Below are 22,535 nucleotides of genomic sequence, written 5' to 3' on the forward strand. Positions count from 1 at the left end.
ATTGAGAATACTTAGTGCAGAAATTGGCCAATTCATGTGTACCCATTAGCCATGATAAGGTGATTCTCATTGCTGGTAACCTGCCTAATCTGAATTCTCTCTTGGGCTAAAGTCTACATTTATATGGGAAGGTAGGATCCTGCTGTAATTAAAAACGACTGAGGTTGAGGGGTGGAGTGCTCAGTCGGAGAGCTTTGTCAAAGAAGAAAAGAAACATACAAAGAACCAGGGATCACCCAAAAAATAAATACACTAATAAATTTTATTATGGTCAAAAAGGACACACCACGTTGTGGCGATACGCGTTGGGCTCAGTGCCCCCTTTGACCGGCTTTACACTTCACTTGCGCTGTCTCTCTCTTTGGGCAGGTTTTGTATGGCGCTATTTGCTCCTTTATGCATACATTTTCATGCCTTTCTTCCTGCCATGGCTTAGGCTGAGCTATTCCCTTTCTGCTCTATGTTTCGTATTTAGTGCACTATTTATTCAGAGCTCTTATGTTCTTTTCTTATTTTTTGTATTTTTTTCTTTTGTCTTGGTTTAAATATTTTTTGCCACCTTTTGTACTGCATTAGGTCTATTTGGTATAGAGTGTATATGTATATATAACTATTATATCAGGCCGGCTTACTGGCATTATTATTGGCACAGCATTTGTGTCTAATCCTGTTTGTCTATTTGGTCTGGGTCATATATGCACGGTGGCGCAGTGGTTAGCACTCTAGCCTTGCAGCGCTGGAGTCCTGGGTTCTAATCCCACTCAGGACAACATCTGCAAAGAGTTTGTATGTTCTCTCCGTGTTTGCGTGGGTTTCCTCCGGGTACTCCGGTTTCCTCCCACATTCCAAAGACATACTGATAGGGAATTTAGATTGTGAGCCCCATCGGGGACAGTGATGATAATGTGTGCAAACTGTAAAGCGCTGCGGAATATGTTAGCGCTATATAAAAATAAAGATTATTATTATTTATTATTATTATATTTGAGCTATTATCTGGTGCACATTATTTATTTGTTACATTGGGAGCTCCACCTTTATCATAACGGCCATAATGACAACATGCCTATAGAGTAGTTATTGTATCTCCATCAACAGAGCAGCTGCATATCTAACATATCTATGTAAATATATTTTATGTTATCTGAATGGTATATGCCGTATTATATGTGTATACATTTCTTGGAATAAGCTTTTTTTGGTCTTGGGGGGCATACCCCATTTGGGGTATGTACCACTTTGGTTTTTAAATGCTTTTAAATAGTTTGGTGTGTCCTTTTTGACCATAATAAAATTTATTAGTGTATTTATTTTTTTGGTGATCCCTGGTTCTTTGTATGTTTTTTATCTTTGACATGGCTCTTGTTTGACATACTCCAAGTGGATCCCAGTTTTGTTATAGAACGATGGTGCCCTCCACCCTCCCTGTTTCTCAGTCAGAGAGCTTTAGCTCAAACGAGTATTCACAGAGGCCGGTTCCCACCAATGACAATTTCCTTATCATGGCTGCTGTGTTCACGTGAATTGGCTAATTTTTGTGCTGTGTGCCATGTATTCTCGGTAATGCAATTCAAATTTCATATTTCATGTTTGCATGCTATAGCGCTACAAAATGCAACTTTTATTTGTAGGTTGTATATGGAGATGGCTACTCTTGGTAAGCACCTGTTCCCACCTGTTTTCTGTTTGGATGTGCAGGTCAGTCGTTTGATATTAATAATGTAATAGTTCACAGTATTTGTCTCCTACAGAGGCATCAAGTAACCAAGATGAAACAGAGAGCTTTTCCAGTCGTCTGCAGTCCCATGAGTGTCTAGAGGAAAATGGCCAAGTCCCACAGAACCATCAGGTAAATAATAGATGGATGGGCACCGAAGCAGCGTGGGCCTCCTATTTGGTAACTACATTTCAATTCTCCTCATTCTCTGGCGTACAAAATGTAAAAAAAAAAAAATATATGTCTAATTTTTGCTGCCATATACCTGGTTAATAAGTAGTTTTTTATATATATTTTTTTGTTTGTCTTTTGTACATTGTTTGCCCTTGTAACTGAATCAGGAGGAAGATCTGACAAATGTTAAAGTTGAAGACATATCTGTAGAAGCCATATGTATGAATGGATATCGACAGTGTAAAAAAGAGGACATTCCTGTGGAGATTAGCTCAGGTACGTGAAGGCACAAGTATGACAATGCAGAGAGAAAAATGCATCAGCCCAGTGCTCGGGTCCAAATCATTGAGCCTTTATTGATCTAAGGATCAGCTCTCTGATGTATTGTAGAATGTCACCCTGTATATCTTTTGAAGAGACGAGGCAGAGTCACGTCATTCTTATTATTTCTCAGCTGTAACTTTCTTTATCCAAATTGGAGCATATGCTTTTAAATTTATTTTATTTTTTAGAGACTATTGTTTGGTGAAAAAAGGAACAAATAACCTTTTTTTTCAACAATTTTAACCCATTAATGATCGCCGATATGCATTTTAATGTTGGCTGTTAAGGGGGGCCTTAGTCCTCAGGGTCGCATTTTTCACAGTATTGAGGATAAACTGTATAGCACCCCTCCAGTGAACGAAATTACAGCTGACAAACTGGCTTCGTCAGTGGCATCTAAGGGTACCGTCACACACTGCCATTTCGATCGCTACGACGGTACGATTCGTGACGTTCCAGCGATATCGTTACGATATCGCTGTGTCTGACACGCAGCAGCGATCAGGGATCCTGCTGAGAATCGTACGTCGTAGCAGATCGTTTAGAACTTTCTTTTGTCGCTGGATCTCCCGCTGGCATCGCTAGATCGGTGTGTGACACCGATCTAGCGATGCGATCTAGCGATGCGTTCGCTTGTAACCAGGGTAAACATCGGGTTACTAAGCACATACTTACATTCTGGTGTCCGTCAGGTCCCTTGCCGTCTGCTTCCCGCACTGTGACTGCCGGCCGTAAAGTGAAAGCAGAGCACAGCGGTGACGTGCTTTCACTTTACGGCCGGCAGTCAGTGAGTGCGGGAAGCGGACGGCAAGGGACCTGACGGACACCAGAATGTAAGTATGTGCTGTTTGTTTTTTTTTAGTTTTACGCTGGTAACCAGGGTAAACATCGGGTTACTAAGCGCGGTCCTGCTCTTAGTAACCCGATGTTTACCCTGGTTACCCGGGTACCTCGGCATCGTTGGTCGCTGGAGAGCTGTCTGTGTGACAGCTCCCCAGCGACCACACTACGATTTACCTACGATCACGGCCAGGTCATATCGCTGGTCGTGATCGTAGGTAAATCGTATAGTGTGACGGTACCCTAAGTGTTTAAAAGGAGGTTTATTCCCCCACCTGATCTGTCATAGGTGTTGATGGTTGCCACGGTACTCTGTGGCCATCAGAGGACCTCGAAGTATGGTGGCTTCTTAGTTCCTGCTGTATGCTGGATCGACCAGATATATAAAACTGTCACATTATTCAGTACAGCGAACACCAAAAAAAAGAATAAACACTCCAAAGATATCGCTTTTGTCATCATACTGAAATTTCTAACATGGCTGATTTGGAAAATAAATAAAGTTATAGCTCTCAGAAAATGACAATACAAAAACCAATTCGTTTTTATAAAATATTGTTTTCCAGGACGTCCCCCTGACAGCACATTGGAGGACGTCCTCCTCCTCCTTGCAGGGACAGGAAACACAACACGAGAGGTTAAAAGGTCCCACTCCACCCCCTTTCCCTCAGTGTTTTTCCTGTCCCTGCATGGAGGGACACACGAGAGGATACAGCGCTATACAAGCGGGAAGACTCACCAGTCCGGAGGGCTCGGGGGATCGTGCGGCTAACGCCAATATCCTTTCCCCGCATCACTAAGCCCCAGGCAGAAACTTCCCGGTGGGGAGTCCCTCTGCCAAAAGACCAGTCGAGCGGACGAGCTCCTGGGTCGAACCGCTTCCTCCCGGTGGGGGGCTCTCGGTTCGGGCGCCAGGAGAAGAGGCGCCGCAAGAGGTCCGGCGGCAGCAGCGTGCGTTCCACTGGGTGGAACGCGGAAGTAGGATTGTTAGACCGAGTGCAGTACGTCCGGTGTCAGGCGCAGGTAAGGTGACGTCACATCCGGGGACGGGGCCATCTCGGCGTGCGTTCCACCTGGTGGAACGCGGAAGTATGCAGCTTTAAGGGCGCAAAGCTCAGGGCACTCGCAGATGGTTATCCAGCTCTTCCTCTGGTGGTAGGAGAGCGCCGGAGTGAATCCCTGGAGAATATTTGCTGCAGGACAGAAGGGTCCGTGCGAGCAGTCTGCTGCAGATATGCCGGAGACCAAGGGTGAGTGCAGCAGACGCTGCTATATCCCTTTTATACATATGGGATCATATGAGATCATTTACTTATAGTAGTATTTCTCCACAGAAGATATGGAGAACAGGAATGAGGAGATAGGGGTAAGTGCGCAATGCGCAGAGTACTCAAATATACGCCTGCACACACTGAGCCGTTCTTGTCCTTATTCTTACATTTAGGATAAAGAGGCCAGTCAAGCTCCCCTCCCTCAGACTAAAAGGTCTGGCAAGTCATTGACTAAATCTAAGAGGTGCTCTCTATGTAACGCAAAACTTTCAGAAGCATACAAAAAGGATCTGTGCAGCTCTTGTATTAAGAAAATTGTCAGAGAAGAACAACCATCAATGTTGTCTGAAATGAGGAGTATAATCCGGGAGGAGGTCCAGAATTCCTTGGCCTCAGTGTCGCAACGGGAAGTGTACAGTCCGGGCCCGGCTCGTAAAAGACCAAGAAAGGATCCAGAACAGGAGGATCAGGATGGTTCATCGGAGGCGGAATCAGAATACAGAGGTTCTGATCAAGAAGAAGGAGAAGTGCCAATGGAAGAACAGGAAGGGAAAAGGTATTACTTTCCAGTCGAAGAAACAGAAGAACTAGTCCAGGCGGTCAGACGTACTATGCAAGTGAAAGAAGATCCACGTCCGAAATCTAGACAAGATCAGATGTTCGGAGGGCTCACATATCAGGAACGGACGGTGTTCCCGGTGAGTGAACATATACGTAAGATGATCTCACAAGAATGGAAAGATGCGGAACGAAGATTGGTGATGTCCAGAGAGTTTAAAAACCGTCTCCCGTTTGATTTAGAAGAGATCAAGACATGGGAAGAAATTCCTAAGGTAGATGTCCCTATAGCCAAGGTGGCAAAGAAAACATCTATACCTTTCGAAGATTCATCTAGTCTCAAGGATGCAATGGATCGCAAGGCGGATATCCTTTTGCGTCGAGCCTGGGAGACTTCAGCAGCTTTAATAAAGACTAACATCGCTGCCACGTCGGTAGCAAGATCCATGTTCCTGTGAATGGAACAGTTGGAAGAACATTTAATTAATAAAACTCCACGGGCGGATATAATTGCTTCTCTGCCTATCATTAAGTCAGCCACGGCCTTTATGGCAGACACATCGGCTGAATCTGTGAGATTTGCGGCTAGGAATAGCTCCTTGTCCAACGCAACCCGAAGGGCTATTTGGCTTAGATCTTGGTCGGGGAATAATGCATCCAAAAATAAATTATGCGCCATTCCATTCACAGGTTCCAGGATATTTGGTCAGGCCTTAGATGACATCCTAGAGTCAGCAGCTGACAGTAAAAGAGGGTTTCCCGAGGCCTCTCCCCCCTCCCCGTCCCCCCCCCCCCCGCAGACTTCCGGAGTATAGAGAGCAATGGAGATCAGGTAGAGGATCCTTTAGGGGTTCCTACGCTCAGAATAGAAGGAGTAGGAATTCATTGTTCGGTTCTGGCTATAGACCAAGGAAACAATGACGCCAGAGGTATAGGCGGGAGATTAAGTTTCTTCCTAAAACAATGGAGTCAGATCTCAGACAACGGTTATGTCCTCAAGATAATCTCAGAGGGTTACAGAATAGAGTTAATATCTCGCGTACCACAGAGGTGTATCTTACCAACAATGGTAGCCAAAAATTCCCCTATGTTTCTAGACCTACAAAAACTATTCGACTCCGGGGTTATAGTTCGGGTTCCTACTCCAGAAATAGGTACAGGTCACTATTCCTCTCTATTTTCAATTCCAAAACAGTCAGGGGAATCCCGTACAATAATAAATTTAAAACCTCTGAACGTATTCGTCAAATACAAACGTTTCAGAATGGAGTCGATCAGGTCCATCATTCATCTTATAAACAAAGATTCGGTAATGTGCACTCTCGATCTGAAGAGTGCGTATTATCAGGTCCCGATACATCCCTCTTCTCAGGAGCTTCTGAGATTCTCGGTAAGATTCCTGGACATGACCTGCCACTTCCAATTTCAATGCCTCCCATTTGGTCTAGCATCTGCCCCAAGAATTTTCACAAAATTGGTAGCAGAGGTGGTAGCTTTCCTAAGAAACCAAGGAATAACAATAATTCCATACTTGGACGATTTTCTGGTTGTGGCACGATCAAGAATCATTCTGCTGCAACACAGAGATCGGGTCATAGCAGTATTAGAGGAACTAGGATGGGTGGTCAACCGGAAAAAATCACATCTAAAGCCAGAATCCCGGAAGATATTTCTAGGAGTACTCTTGGATTCTACAACCAGGCAGTCCTTCTTACCAAGGGTCAAACGAACCTCATTAAAGAAGATGATTTTAGAGTTCCAAAGAAGTCCAGTGACGATAAGAGCAGCCATGAAAGTCTTGGGGAAGATGACAGCTTGCATTCCGTGTGTCAGATGGGCTCAGGCTCACTCAAGGCCTTTACAAGAACAAGTACTCATGGTATGGGATCGACGTCGTTCCTCATTAGACAAGAGGCTAGAGCTATCAATGAAGACAAGAAGATCACTACGATGGTGGACCCAGGACTACAATCTAAAAAAGGGCATCCCTTGGATATCAACCCCTTGTGTGATAATCACCACAGACGCAAGTCAGTGGGGATGGGGAGCGCACCTGGAAGGGAAATTCTTTCAGGACAGGTGGCCCGAAGAGATCAGTCAAATGTCGTCAAATTACAGAGAATTATACGCAGTTTGGGAGGCTCTCAGAAGAAACCGTTCACGCCTAAAGGACAAACATGTAAAAGTCCTATCCGACAATGTAACAGCGGTATCCTTTTTGAGACATCAGGGAGGTTCCAAACACAAAGCGCTTCAAGGTCTAGCGCAGAGAATATTTGCCTGGGCAGAAGACGTGGTCTTATCTATAACAGCAGTGCATCTAGAAGGGTCACAGAACATACTAGCCGACTATCTAAGCAGAAGAAAAGTTTGTCCAACCGAATGGGAACTAAATCAAGAAATGTTCCAAATACTTTGCCACCGTTGGGGAACACCCAGACTTATTTGCCACAAGGAAAAATTCAAAGGTGCCCAGATTTTATTCCCTCAACCCTTTAGACATGCCGGAAGCAGTCGACGCCTTAAGTCAAGCATGGAACGAGCCTCTGTCTTACGCATTTCCACCAATAGCACTTATTCCAGTAGTGCTCAGGAAGATACAAGAAGACCAGGCAACAGTGCTGACGATTGTACCATTCTGGCCAAAGAGAAGTTGGTTCCCATTGTTGGGAGCCATGACAACGGAAGACCCTATCAAACTTCCGTTATGGAAGGATATAATTCATCAAGGGCCCGTTTTACACCAAGAACCGGAGAGACTACATCTATCAGCATGGATCCTGAGAGGGACATCTTGAAATCCAGAGGTCTTTCAGATGAAGTAATTACAACCATCCAGGCTAGTAGGAAGCCTGTCACCTCAGCCATCTACCACAAAATCTGGAAAAAAATTTGTTTGGAAAGTGGCGGGTCATTTGTGATTCCGGGGGCCTTAGATGTTCCTAGAGTATTAAAATTTTTACAGGCAGGCTTTGATTTGGGGCTTAGGCCAAGTACGATTAAAGTTCAGATCTCGGCCCTTAGTACTTTCCTGGATTATCCATTAGCCTCCCACCCCTGGATAATCAGATTTTGTGAAGGCCATCCAAAGATTACGGCCTACCTTAAGACAGCTAGCTCCTACATGGGACTTAAATTTGGTCCTCAGGGCTCTATGCAAAGATCCCTATACTCTGGAAGAGGACATGCCTATTTCAGTTCGTACCTGGAAGACGGCCTTCCTAGTAGCGATTACAACAGCTAAACGCGTAGGGGAAATTCAGGCACTGTCAATTAAGGATCCATATCTTCAAGTCCGAGAGGACCATATAATCTTAAAATTAGATCCAGCTTTTATCCCTAAAATAGCTTCAGCCAAAAATCGAGATCAGGAAATAATTTTACCTTCCTTTTGTGAGAACCCTTCTAATGAAAAAGAACAGGCTTTACACTCCCTTGATGTTAGGCAGGCAGTATTAAACTATCTAGAGGCCACTAGCTCCTGGAGGAAGGATTCTAATCTTTTTATTCTATTTGGGGGTAAGAATAAAGGTAAAAAAGCTTCCAGGGCGTCAATAGCTAGATGGATTACCACTATAATTTCAAAAGCCTACGCATCAGAAGGGATAGCTTGCCCAACAGGGATTAAAGCTCACTCTACTAGGGCTGTTTCAGCATCATGGGCTGAGCGAGCAGGAGCGTCCCTAGATCAGATTTGCAAGGCAGCAACTTGGGCCAGAGTAAACACGTTCTGTAAGCACTATAAGCTAGATGTAGTAGCAGCTCAGCAGACATCTTATGGGAGAAAAGTTCTCCAAGCAGTTGTCCCACCCTAAACGAAGTTTCCTTTGGTATTCTCCAATGTGCTGTCAGGGGGACGTCCTGGAAAATGGGTATTATTACCTACCGATAATTCGGTTTCCAGGAGTCCATCCTGACAGCACCGTTATTTCCCCCCCTATGCATGCCAGTTCATATGCTGGAATATGTTTGGTTAAATAAAGTTTTCAAAGTATATCTATCCATGGTGTGGTACTTATCAAAACACTGAGGGAAAGGGGGTGGAGTGGGACCTTTTAACCTCTCGTGTTGTGTTTCCTGTCCCTGCAAGGAGGAGGAGGACGTCCTCCAATGTGCTGTCAGGATGGACTCCTGGAAACCGAATTATCGGTAGGTAATAATACCCATTTTTAGTCTGTAAAAGTAGCAAATCATAAAAAAAATATAAATCTGATATTGCTATAATAGTGCAAAAAAATATAAAAATAACTTGAGTTCTGTTTTTTTAATTCAATGTCTGAAAAATCTGAATAAAAAGCGAGCAAAAAAAAGGATATCTGCACCAAAAAAAATCTTCAACTGTCACGCAAAATATAAGCCCTCATGCTGCTTTGTTGGCCAAAAAAAATCAAAACTTTAAACATCGCAGCCATCCACAGAATCCTCTGGCTTAAGGCTTGGAATGTGGACGCGGCTTCTAAGAAGTCTCTCACTGGCCTTACATTCCAGGGGTCTTCTCTTCGCCACTGGCGGTAAGAGCACCTCTTCCCCAGCCAAGGCCCAAGACTTCTCTCCCCATTAGGAGACATATTCTCCAGTTCTAACACCTGGGGATCCTGTGGGGGATGGGGGTCATCTTCTCTTCCGGGACGCGTCTCTCTCTCCATAGTCTGACGCCTGAGTCAGGAAGACCATATCCACAAGTTACAAAATAGAATTTTCTTCTCTCCCTGGTATATAGCTGGTATATAATGGACACATTTGGGTGCTGCTCACATGTCAGATCACTTGGCGTGTTAGAGCAGTAGCGCAGCTTTCTCACTATCTGTACATATATTGAAAGCGAATCATAGGTAGATTAACTAGCGGCATGTCTGCCACTTTAGTAGTGGCGGAGTCTTACTGCCATAGATCTATCATTTACATTGTATACCAGCTATAAGCCGATCAGATTTGATTTGTGATCAAATTGCATAACATAGTAACATAGTTAGTAAGGCCGAAAAAAGACATTTGTCCATCCAGTTCAGCCTATATTCCATCATAATAAATCCCCAGATCTACGTCCTTCTACAGAACCTAATTGTATGATACAATATTGTTCTGCTCCAGGAAGACATCCAGGCCTCTCTTGAACCCCTTGACTGAGTTCGCCATCACCACCTCCTCAGGCAAGCAATTCCAGATTCTCACTGCCCTAACAGTAAAGAATCCTCTATGTTGGTGGAAAAACCTTCTCTCCTCCAGACGCAAAGAATGCCCCCTTGTGCCCGTCACCTTCCTTGGTATAAACAGATCCTCAGCGAGATATTTGTATTGTCCCCTTATATACTTATACATGGTTATTAGATCGCCCCTCAGTCGTCTTTTTTCTAGACTAAATAATCCTAATTTCGCTAATCTATCTGGGTATTGTAGTTCTCCCATCCCCTTTATTAATTTTGTTGCCCTCCTTTGTACTCTCTCTAGTTCCATTATATCCTTCCTGAGCACCGGTGCCCAAAACTGGACACAGTACTCCATGTGCGGTCTAACTAGGGATTTGTACAGAGGCAGTATAATGCTCTCATCATGTGTATCCAGACCTCTTTTAATGCACCCCATGATCCTGTTTGCCTTGGCAGCTGCTGCCTGGCACTGGCTGCTCCAGGTAAGTTTATCATTAACTAGGATCCCCAAGTCCTTCTCCCTGTCAGATTTACCCAGTGGTTTCCCATTCAGTGTGTAATGGTGACATTGATTCCTTCTTCCCATGTGTATAACCTTACATTTATCATTGTTAAACCTCATCTGCCACCTTTCAGCCCAAGTTTCCAACTTATCCAGATCCATCTGTAGCAGAATACTATCTTCTCTTGTATTAACTGCTTTACATAGTTTTGTATCATCTGCAAATATCGATATTTTACTGTGTAAACCTTCTACCAGATCATTAATGAATATGTTGAAGAGAACAGGTCCCAATACTGACCCCTGCGGTACCCCACTGGTCACAGCGACCCAGTTAGAGACTATACCATTTATAACCACCCTCTGCTTTCTATCACTAAGCCAGTTACTAACCCATTTACACACAATTTCCCCCAGACCAAGCATTCTCATTTTGTTTACCAACCTCTTGTGCGGCACGGTATCAAACGCTTTGGAAAAATCGAGATATACCACGTCCAATGACTCACTGTGGTCCAGCCTATAGCTTACCTTTTCATAAAAACTGATTAGATTGGTTTGACAGGAGCGATTTCTCATAAACCCATGCGGATATGGAGTTAAACAGTTATTCTCATTGAGATAATCCAGAATAACATCCCTCAGAAACCCTTCAAATATTTTACCAACAATAGAGGTTAGACTTACTGGCCTATAATTTCCAGGTTCACTTTTAGAGCCCTTTTTGAATATTGGCACCACATTTGCTATGCGCCAATCCTGCGGAACAGACCCTGTCGCTATAGAGTCCCTAAAAATAAGAAATAATGGTTTATCTATTACATTACTTAGTTCTCTTAGTACTCGTGGGTGTATGCCATCCAGACCCGGAGATTTATCTATTTTAATCTTATTTAGCCGGTTTCGCACCTCTTCTTGGGTTAGATTGGTGACCCTTAATATAGGGTTTTCATTGTTTCTTGGGATTTCACCTAGCATTTCATTTTCCACCGTGAATACCGTGGAGAAGAAGGTGTTTAATATGTTAGCTTTTTCCTCGTCATCTACAACCATTCTTTCCTCACTATTTTTTAAGGGGCCTACATTTTCAGTTTTTATTCTTTTACTATTGATATAGTTGAAGAACAGTTTGGGATTAGTTTTACTCTCCTTAGCAATGTGCTTCTCTGTTTCCTTTTTGGCAGCTTTAATTAGTTTTTTAGATAAAGTATTTTTCTCCCTATAGTTTTTTAGAGCTTCAATGGTGCCATCCTGCTTTAGTAGTGCAAATGCTTTCTTTTTACTGTTAATTGCCTGTCTTACTTCTTTGTTTAGCCACATTGGGTTTTTCCTATTTCTAGTCCTTTTATTCCCACAAGGTATAAACCGCTTACACTGCCTATTTAGGATGTTCTTAAACATTTCCCATTTATTATCTGTATTCTTATTTCTGAGGATATTGTCCCAGTCTACCAGATTAAGGGCATCTCTAAGCTGGTCAAACTTTGCCTTCCTAAAGTTCAGTGTTTTTGTGACTCCCTGACAAGTCCCCCTAGTGAAAGACAGGTGAAACTGCACAATATTGTGGTCGCTATTTCCTAAATGCCGAACCACCTGCAGATTTGTTATTCTGTCAGGTCTATTAGATAGTATTAGGTCTAAAAGTGCTGCTCTTCTGGTTGGATTCTGCACCAATTGTGAAAGATAATTTTTCTTGGTTATTAGCAGAAACCTGTTGCCTTTATGGGTTTCACAGGTTTCTGTTTCCCAGTTAATATCCGGGTAGTTAAAGTCCCCCATAACCAGGGCCTCATTATTGGTGTATTTTACCCTATTACTCCATGTGTGACTAAAAATTCTGAGGCTACAGTAACATTTTAGCAAAAACCCTTTTCATGGCTATGATGTACTTTTAATAAAATGCTCACTACATGCCTAGATCAATTACTTTTGGGATTTAGTTTGCCAAATGGGGTCAGTTGTGGGAGTTTTTTTGTTGTTGGCACTTTAGAGGTTTTGCAAATGCAATGTGTCCAAATATGTGTTCCAAAAATTTAATAGCGTTTTTGCATTCCAAGTTTTGCCATGTGCCCAAACATTATTTTTTGACTAAATATTGGGAATCAAGGCGTTGGGGAGAAATTATGGGATGCATTTTCTCCTATTAGGTATTGTGAAAATTTTAAGGGCTAAAATTACATTTTAGTGGAAAAACGTAATTTTCAAGTTCACATCCACATTTTAATAAGGTCTCTGACGCACCTATGAGTTCAGAATGCTCAACACACCTCTAGATGAAATCCTTGATCGGTCTAATTTCCTAAATGGGGTAATTTATGGGGTTAATATCTGCAATCTATTCCAGTGAAATTTACAATCCAAATACCAAATGTCACTTTTTGACTATGTCGAGTATCGCTGCACCCTGAAGACAGTGGATAACAAACTGTGGGTTACACTTTTTCATATTTCCTCTTGAGAAAGTTAAAAATTTGGGGCTGAAGTAACATTTTTGTGAAAAAAAAAAAATATTATTATTTTTCAATATGATAACCTAATGTTATCAAATTCTGTGTAATACTTGTGGGTTTTAAATGCTCACTATACCCCTGGATACAATCCTTGAGGGGTGTAGTTTCCAAAATGGGGTCAGTTGTGGGGGGTTTCTGCTGTTTTACACACCTTTTTAGGGGCCCTGAAATTGCGCCATGGCATCCGCAGTCTATTTCAGCCAAATCTGTGTTCCAAAATTCAAATAGTGCTCCTTCCCTCCCGAGCCCTGGCGTTTGTCCAAACAGAGATTTTTTACCATTTGTAGGATATCGTCATTCTCAGAAGAAACTGGGCAACAAATTTTGAGGTCAATTGTCTCGTGCTATCAATTGTCAAAGTGAGAAAAATGCGGCTAAAGTTAAATTTTAGTGGAAAAAGTACAGGTCGTGTTTTTGGGTTTTTTTTCATTCCACTTTGCATTAATCCATGTGTAGCACCTGAAGGGTTACAAAATAAATCCTAACCGCAGTTTTTAAGCATTTAAGGGGTGCGGTTTAGAAAATTGTTTCACTTTTAGGGTTGTTTCCAATATATAAGCCCCTCAAACTCCATTTAAATCTGAACAGGTCCCTAAAGAAACAGGTTTTGTAAATTTCTGTAAAAAAAAATTAGAAATTGCTGCTAAACTTTTAACTCTTCTAATATCTTAACAAAATAAAATTGTTTGAAAAATGATGCATATTTGAAGTAAAGGTATATAAAAATTGAAAATTTGAAAACTGCTAATTTCTCGCCAAAATTCTGATATTTTCACAAACGCAAAACATATCAAGATAAATTTACCACTAACAAATGACAATGTGTCACGAAAAAATATTTTCAGAATCACTGATCACTCTGAAGTATTCGTTAACAACACATAAAGTGACACTAGTCAGATTTCAGAAGTTTGATTTGGTCATAACCCCTTTCCCAACTTAGGTGTATAGTTATGTCTAAGATGGGGCTCCCTTGTATGCTGCGGGCTCTGGTGGTGAGCCTATAACTTTTCCGGCACATGTCAGTTGATTTGAACAGCTGACATGTGCCTGTTACAGCCGTGGGTGGAATCGCGATCCACCCCTGGCTGTTAAGATGTTAAATGCTGCAGTCAGTCTGTAACAGCGGCATTTAACATGCTTGCGCTGGAAGCGCATCACTAATCCCACCCATTGGTGCCTGTGTCACATGACCGCAGGTTGCCATGACTACCTGGGGTCTGCAGTAGACCCCTGTGGTTTTCATTGCCCAGAGATCGGGGCTCATAGCAAATTAGCATTTTAGCTACATAGAGCAGGGCTGAAGCCCTGCTCTGAGTAGCACAAGCGATCGGAAGATCGTAGCTTCCAATCTCCCATGGAGACTATTGAAGCAAGTAAAAAAATAAATAAAACACCATTTGCCCCACTCAAAATAAAAGAATAAAGAAAATAAAAAATACTCTAATTTCGTATTGCTGCATTCAGAATCGCCCGATCTATCAATACATTAAAGAATTAATCCGATCGGTAAACGGCATAACGAGAAAAAAAAAATCAAAACCCCAGAAGTACGTCTTTTTTTGGTTGTGTCAACATTGCATTCATATGCAATAACGGGCGTTCAAAAGATCATATCTACACCAAAATGGTATCGATAAAAATGTCAGCCCAGCGCGCCCAAAAAATCCAAACTCACCCAGCCTCAAAGACCCAGAAATGGAGACACTACGGGTCTTGGAAAATTTAGCCTTTTTTTTTTTTTTTTTTTTTTTAAATAAACATTTTTTTTTTCACAACTTATATCATAAGTTATAATATATAGTTCCCAGTGTTCTTGCCTCACCTTGCATATGAGATAATCTTCACCCCTCAACGCTCCATGATGGATATATCTGTCATGGATTGAGGAGCTGAGACCGCTCAGCACAGGAGATTTGTGGCTGTTTCATAACCGGAATTAAAGGGACTCTGTCGGCACCAAATGACTGTTCAAACTAAGTACCGCCGATCAGTGCTTTGCGGTGGGGCCAGTTATTTAAATACACATTCCCACCTGCATGTTTTCCTCCTCAATCACCAACCCCGTCTTTGACTGCTCTGGCTTCATAGGATCAGAGAATGGTGGAGATAGATGGAACCCAAGCAGGTAGGAAGGTGTATATAAATGACTGGCCCAGCCATGAAGTACGGAGCGCCTGTACTTGTTTTAAACAGTCATTCTGTGCTGACAGTCTCTTTAATGCCTTGAGTGTTGTGATCTAGCTCTGGCGTTCAGGCATCCATTTCCCTTTTGAGATTGCGGTGTGTGGATGGGTTGCTGTGGCAGCCGGGAGCCTGCTGAAGGCCCTAATTCTGCCATCTATGTTCTTTCTACTACCATAAGCTGAGTTTCTTTGGAGGTTGTGATTTTTACTATAGACAGTAATACTGATGTATTTCTGTGTATAGTAGAAGTGACCAAAGGTTCATAGTCCAATCTATCAAAATCTAACATTATTTAATTCCATACTGTATGTATCAAAGTAAAAAAAAATGCAATTTGTTTTGCTGGCACATCTTCAACATAAAAATAAAATAAAACACAGTTAAAACGTAAAATGGAATCAATAAAAATGACAACTCGGCACACACAGAAAAAAAAAACAAGCCCTTAGGCCGGCATCACACTAGCGAGTTTACGGACGTATGAGAGGCGCAGAAAATATGCATTGCACACGGACCAATGATTTTCTATGGGGCAGCTCCTATCTGCCGTATTTTACACATCCGTATTATATGGTCTTGTAGGGCCATAGAAAATCGCAGCATGCTGCGTTTGTCAGCGTATTGTGCAAAAAATCTGCCAATGAAAGTCAATGGGGGCGAGAAAAATACGAATTGCACATGGACCAATAGTGTGACTTGCGAGAAATATGCAGCGGTGGTCTATAGAAAAGCCGGCAATTCAGTGCGGTGTACAGTAAAATCACACTGACAGGTTAGAATAGCTAAGATAAATGTCTACACATAGTATAGGGGATCGCATATACACACATACAGTTAGGTCCATATATATTTGGACAGAGACAACATTTTTCTAATTTTGGTTATAGACATTACCACAATGAATTTTAAACAAAACAATTCAGATGCAGTTGAAGATCAGACTTTCAGCTTTCATTTGAGGGTATCCACATTTAAATTGGATGAAGGGTTTAGGAGTTTCAGCTCCTTAACATGTGCCACCCTGTTTTTAAAGGGACCAAAAGTAATTGGACAATAGACTCCAAGGCTATTTCATTGACAGGTGTGGGCAATCCCTTCGTTACGTCATTCTCAATTAAGCATATGAAAGGCCTGGAGTTGATTTGAGGTGTGGTGCTTGCATTTGGAAGGTTTTGCTGTGAAGTAAACATCTGGTCAAAAGATCTCTCCATGTGGGTGAAACAAGCCATCCTTAAGCTGCGAAAACAGAAAAAACCCATCCGAGAAATTGCTACAATATTAGGAGTGGCAAAATCTACAGTTTGGTACATCCTGAGAAATAAAAAAAAAAGCACTGGTGAACTCATCAATGCAAAAAGACCTGGGTGCCCACGGAAGACAACAGTGGTGGATGATCACAGAATAATCTCCATGGTGAAGAGAAACCCCTTCACAACAGCCAACCAAGTGAACAACACTCTGCAAGAGGTCGGCATATCAATATCCAAATCTACCATAGAGAGAAGACTGCATGAAAGTAAATACAGAGGGTTCACTGCACGGTGCAAGCCACTCATAAGCATCAAGAATAAAAAGGCTAGACTGGACTTTGCTAAAAAGCATCTAAAAAAGCCAGCACAGTTCTGGAAGAACATTCTTTGGACAGAAGAAACCAAGATCAACCTCTACCAGAATGATGGAAAGAGAAAAGTATGGCGAAGGCATGGTACAGCTCATGATCCAAAGCATACCACATCATCTGTAAAACACGGCGGAGGCAGTGTGATGGCTTGGGCATGCATGGCTGCCAGTGGCACTGGGTCACTAGTGTTTATTGATGATGTGACACAGGACAGAAGCAGCCGAATGAATTCTGAGGTATTCAGAGCCATACTGTGTGCTCAGATCCAGCCAAATGCAGCCAAACTGATTGGTCGTCGTTTCATACTACAGATGGACAATGACCCAAAACATAAAGCCAAAGCAACCCAGGAGTTTATTAAAGCAAAGAAGTGGAATATTCTTGAATGGCCAAGTCAGTCACCTGATCTTAACCCAATTGAGCAGCATTTCACTTGTTAAAGACTAAACTTCAGACAGAAAGGCCCACAAACAAACAGCAACTGAAAACCACCGCAGTGAAGGCCTGGCAGAGCATCAAAAAGGAGGAAACACAGCGTCTGGTGATGTCCATGAGTTCAATACTACAGGCAGTCATTGCCAACAAAGGGTTTTCAACCAAGTACTAAAAATGAACATTTTATTTAAAATTATTGAATCTGTCCAATTACTTTTGGTCCTTTTAAAATCAGGGTGGAGCAAGTTAGGGAGCTGAAACTCCTTAACCCTTCATCCAATTTTAATGTGGATACCTTCAAATGAAAGCTGAAAGTCTGAACTTCAACTGCATCTGAATTGTTTTGTTTAAAATTCATTGTGGTAATGTCTATAACCAAAATTAGAAAAATGTTGTCTCTGTCCAAATATATATGGACCTAACTGTATGTGTGTGTATGTATGTATGTGTGTGTGTGTGTGTGTATATATTTTATTTTTTATTTTTTTTTACATATAGGGGAAAGCAATTGAAACTGCTTTTAGTGGTCTTTTGTGGTTACATAATAATAATAAACAAAAAATCTTATTTTAATAAAAATTTAAGAGGCAAAATTATTTTAATATCAGAATGAAAAATAAATGTTAGCACCGTTAATCATGTACGAAAAAGAGGAAAATGTGGCTGGTCAGGATTTGGGGGGAAAATGGCCTGCTCCTCAACTGGTTTATAACTACTGATCCCTATGTAGATGCTAGGTACAACCAAGGGTACATTCAGGCAGAAGAAGAGATATTCACATTTGTTTTTGGGAGTGACACAGCACATGAAGGAATAGCGACAGTCAGGGGAGCACCGTTTTTTTTTTGTTTTTTTTTTTTTCCCTATGTGATGTTTTGGTGATATGTAATTTTATTTCTATATATGCACATATAAAATGTCTGTATTTTGTAGAAGGCTTTCCTATTGACATATCATGTTATGGTTTCAAATTTTTCACCAATAGACATTCTAGTATTTTTTTTCTTTTTTTTTTTTTTCCTCCCACAGATATCTGTGCCAGAAGTTTAGAGGAACAAATTATTTTACTTCCAGATTTTGAAGCAGAAGATTTGGATATCACAGAGAATACATCTGAAAAACACCATATTACTCCTAATGTATCTGTACTTTTTAATAACCATGATCTTTCATCTGACTCTTGTTATCACAGGGATCCTTTTCCTGACCTGTCTCAAATTATTAATGAAAGTACAGGTCACAGTAATGGTAAAATATTTCCCTGCTCTGATTGTGGGAAACTTTTTAAGAAGAGCTCAAGTCTTTCTATGCACATGAGAAGTCACAGTGATGAGCGGCCTTTTTCATGTTTAGAATGTGGGAAGTGCTTTTCCAAGAACTCAATTCTTGTGGAACATCAAAGAATTCACATAGGAGAGAAACCATTTTCATGTTCAGATTGTGGAAAATATTTTGCCCAGAAGTCTGCTCTTATTAAGCATGAGAGGAGTCACACCGGGGAAAAGCCATTTGCATGTTTGGATTGTTGGAAATGTTTTACACGTAAAGATCATCTTGAGAGGCATCAAAGAATTCACCGGGATGAGAGGCCGTTTTCATGTTCTGAGTGCGGGAAAAGTTTTACTCGCATATCCGTTCTTGTTGCACATCAGAGAATTCACACTGGGGAGAAGCCATATTCATGTTTAAAATGTGGGAAATGTTTTACTTATAAATCTGTTCTTATTGAGCATGAGAAAATCCATACAGGTGAGAAACCATTTTCGTGTTCAGACTGTGGAAAAAGTTTTGCTCAGAAGTCAACTCTCGTTGCACATCAAAGAACACACACAGGGGAGAAGCCATTTCCATGTTCAGAATGTGGGAAATGTTTTAGCATAAAATCAGGTCTTGTTAGACATCAGAGAACTCACACGGAGGAAAAAACATTGTCATGTTCAGAATGTGGGAAATGTTTTAGCCTAAAACCAGAAGACCTCATACATCATAGAAGCTACACAGGGGAAAATTGTGTTAAAGAGCAACTGGTAAAATGCTATCTTTGTATGTTCTTGCCTAATGCAGTATAATAAATCACATTTGGCACTGTTTGAGAGTCATTCATTTTAACACACATTTTGGTCTTCCACTACCACATATGTTGAGAACTGGGTTTGCAACACATTTCCCCGCTTTCTGCAATTCGTAGATTACAATAACTACCTTTTTTATTCTTTCCCTACTCGAGTGTGTCCTATCGTGGCTACCTCGCCAGGTGGGATGCCTGGGACTTTTGTTTTTATCAGAGGTCACACCAGTCTCTATCTGACTTTTCAGGTATGTATAATGGATATGCCATAAATGTTTGTGATTTGAAATGAATTTTTAACCCTTTTAACTAAGAACCATAGAATTTTCCTTACATGGCCATATATTTGCTGTTTTGTGGGACGAGTTGTACTTTGGGCCACTCATTTTACCAAATAATGTACTGAAAAATGGGAAAAAAATGTAATTGGGTTGAAATGGTGAAAGCAAGGAAATGCAATTCTGCCATTATTTGGGTTTGAAGGCGCAGCTGTGTATAACCCCACTCAACTCTGGCAGCTTTCTGTGTACAGTGTTCATTGACACAAAAAGCTGTTAATTAGTAGTGGGGACAGGGTTACATTAAGCAGCAGGTTTAGGAGGCATGAGGCAGCTAATACTGGCAGATTCCCTTTAACCTCATAGTGACGGAGCTAATTTGGTACTTAATGACCAAGCCAATTTTTACAATTCTGACCACTGTCACTTTATGAAGTTACAGATCTGGAACGCTTCAACATATCGCACTGAGGAGATTTTTTTTTTCGTGACATATTGTACTTCATGCTAGTGGTAACATTTCTTCGATATACCTTGCGTTTATCAAAAAATAGAAATTTGCCTCAAATTTTGCAATTTTCAAACTTTAAATTTTTGTATCCTTAACCCCTTTACCCCTAAGGGTGGTTTGTGCGTTAATGACAAGGTACCGTATGTACTCGAGTACAAGCCGACCCCCCTAATTTTGCCACAAAAAACTGGGAAAACTTAATGACTCGAGTATAAGCCTAGGGTGGAAAATGCAGCAGGTACTGGTAAATTTCAAAAATAAAAATAGATACCAATAAAAGTAAAATTAATTGAGACCTCAGTAGGTTAAGTGTTTTTGAATATCCATATTGAAGCAGGAGCCCCATATAATGCTCCATACAGTTCATTATGGCCCCATAGATGCTCCATATAACAATGTGCTCCATGCAGTTCATTATGGCCCCATAAGATGCTCCATATAAAACTGTGCCCCTTGTAATGCTGCATTACAAGTTCATTATGGCCCCATAGATGCTCCATATAAAACTGTGCCATATAGAATGCTCCATACATTTAATAATGGCTCCATAGATGTTCCATATAAAACTGTGCCATATAGAATGCTGCTGCAATAAAAATAAAAAACGACATACTTGCCTCTCCTTGCTTGCTGACCGCTGCTCCTCAGCGTTCCGTCTCTCCGCACTGACTGTTCAGGCAGAGGGTGGCGCGCATACTAATACGTCATCGCGCCCTCTGACCTGAACAGTCACTGCAAGAGGATGGGAAGACGGAGCGGCGCCCGGCGGGTGGAACGCAGACAGGTGACTATGAATTACTCACCTGCTCCCGGTGGGGTCCCTGGCAGCTTCTCCCGGACATATGGTCTCCGGGAGCTTCTTCCTCTGTTCAGCGGTCACATGGTACCGCTCATTACAGGAATGAATATGCTGCTCCACCCCTATGGGAGTGGAGTCCATATTCATTACTTTGTTCAGCGATCACATGGTACCGCTCATTAGAGGAAGAAGCTGCCGGAGACCATGGAACAGGCAGAGACCGCTTCAGGGGCGCCAGGGGCAGGTGACTATGCAACAGTCCTCTCTCCCCCTCACCCGCCGACCATGACTCGAGTATAAGCCAAGAGGGGCACTTTCAGCCCAAAAATTTGGGCTGAAAATCTCGGCTTATAATAGGTCACCAATGACCTATTAACCGCCAAGAGCAAGCGACACTACTCTATCCTCCTCCTCCTGGACCTGTCCTCTGCCTTTGACACAGTGGACCATTCCCTGCTGCTGCAGACCCTCTCATCCCTTGGCATCACAGACTTGGCCCTATCCTGGATCTCGTCATACCTAACTGACCGGACATTCTGCGTCTCCCACTCCTCACCTCGCCCCCTATCTGTCGGGAGTCCCGCAAGGTTCAGTTCTAGGACCCCTGCTCTTCTCCATTTACACCTTTGGCCTGGGACAGCTCATAGAATCTCACGGCTTTCAGTATCATCTCTATGCTGATGACACACAGATCTACATCTCTGGACCAGATATCACCTCCCTACTAACCAGAATTCCTCAATGTCTGTCCGCTATTTCATCCTTCTTCTCCACTAGATTTCTAAAACTTAACATGGACAAAACAGAATTCATCATTTTTCCCCCATCTCACACGACCTCCCCAACGAACCTATCCATTACAGTAAACGGCTGCCCGCTCTCCTCGGTCCCACAAGCCCACTGTCTTGGGGGTAATCCTTGACACTGATCTCTCCTTCAAACCACATATCCAAGCCCTTTCCACTTCCTGCCGCCTCAAACTCAAAAATTTTTCACGGATCCATACATTCCTAAACCAAGAATCTGCAAAAACCCTAGTCCATGCCCTCATCATCTCCCGCCTCGACTACTGTAACCTCCTGCTCTGTGGCCTCCCCTCGAACACTCTTACACCCCTCCAATCTATTCTAAACTCTGCTGCCCGACTAATCCACCTGTCCCCCCGCTATTCCCCGGCCTCTCCCCTCTGTCAATCCCTGCACTGGCTCCCCATCACCCAGAGACTCCAGTACAAAAGCCTAACCATGACATACAAAGCCATCCACAACCTAATAGTCCAAGAGAGGATGAACAGCGCTCCAGCCGGGTGTCGTAGTATCAAATAAGTTTATTGTGCCATGAAACAGCGACGTTTCGACCAGTACCCTGGTCTTTTTCAAGCATACAACAGAGTACAGAATGCCGGCATTCTGTACTCTGTTGTATGCTTGAAAAAGACCAGGGTACTGGCCGAAACGTCGCTGTTTCATGGCACAATAAACTTATTTGATACTACGACACCCGGCTGGAGCGCTGTTCATCCTCTCTTGGACTATTTGGAATATCCAGGTTGGTTCCCTGGACAAGGAACGAGCGCCCCCCTGAGCGAGTGCT

General features: G+C 42.2%; 1 pseudogene; it reads left to right on the top strand.

Moving 5' to 3' along the window:
* The window catches only part of LOC138665365 (zinc finger protein 485-like), a 40,662-nt pseudogene extending 21,288 nt beyond the window's left edge, over nt 1-19,374 (top strand).
* Nucleotides 19,375-22,535: the final 3,161 nt, after the last annotated feature.

The sequence above is a fragment of the Ranitomeya imitator genome, chromosome 2, assembly GCF_032444005.1.
Source record: "Ranitomeya imitator isolate aRanImi1 chromosome 2, aRanImi1.pri, whole genome shotgun sequence".
Lineage (NCBI taxonomy): Eukaryota > Metazoa > Chordata > Amphibia > Anura > Dendrobatidae > Ranitomeya > Ranitomeya imitator.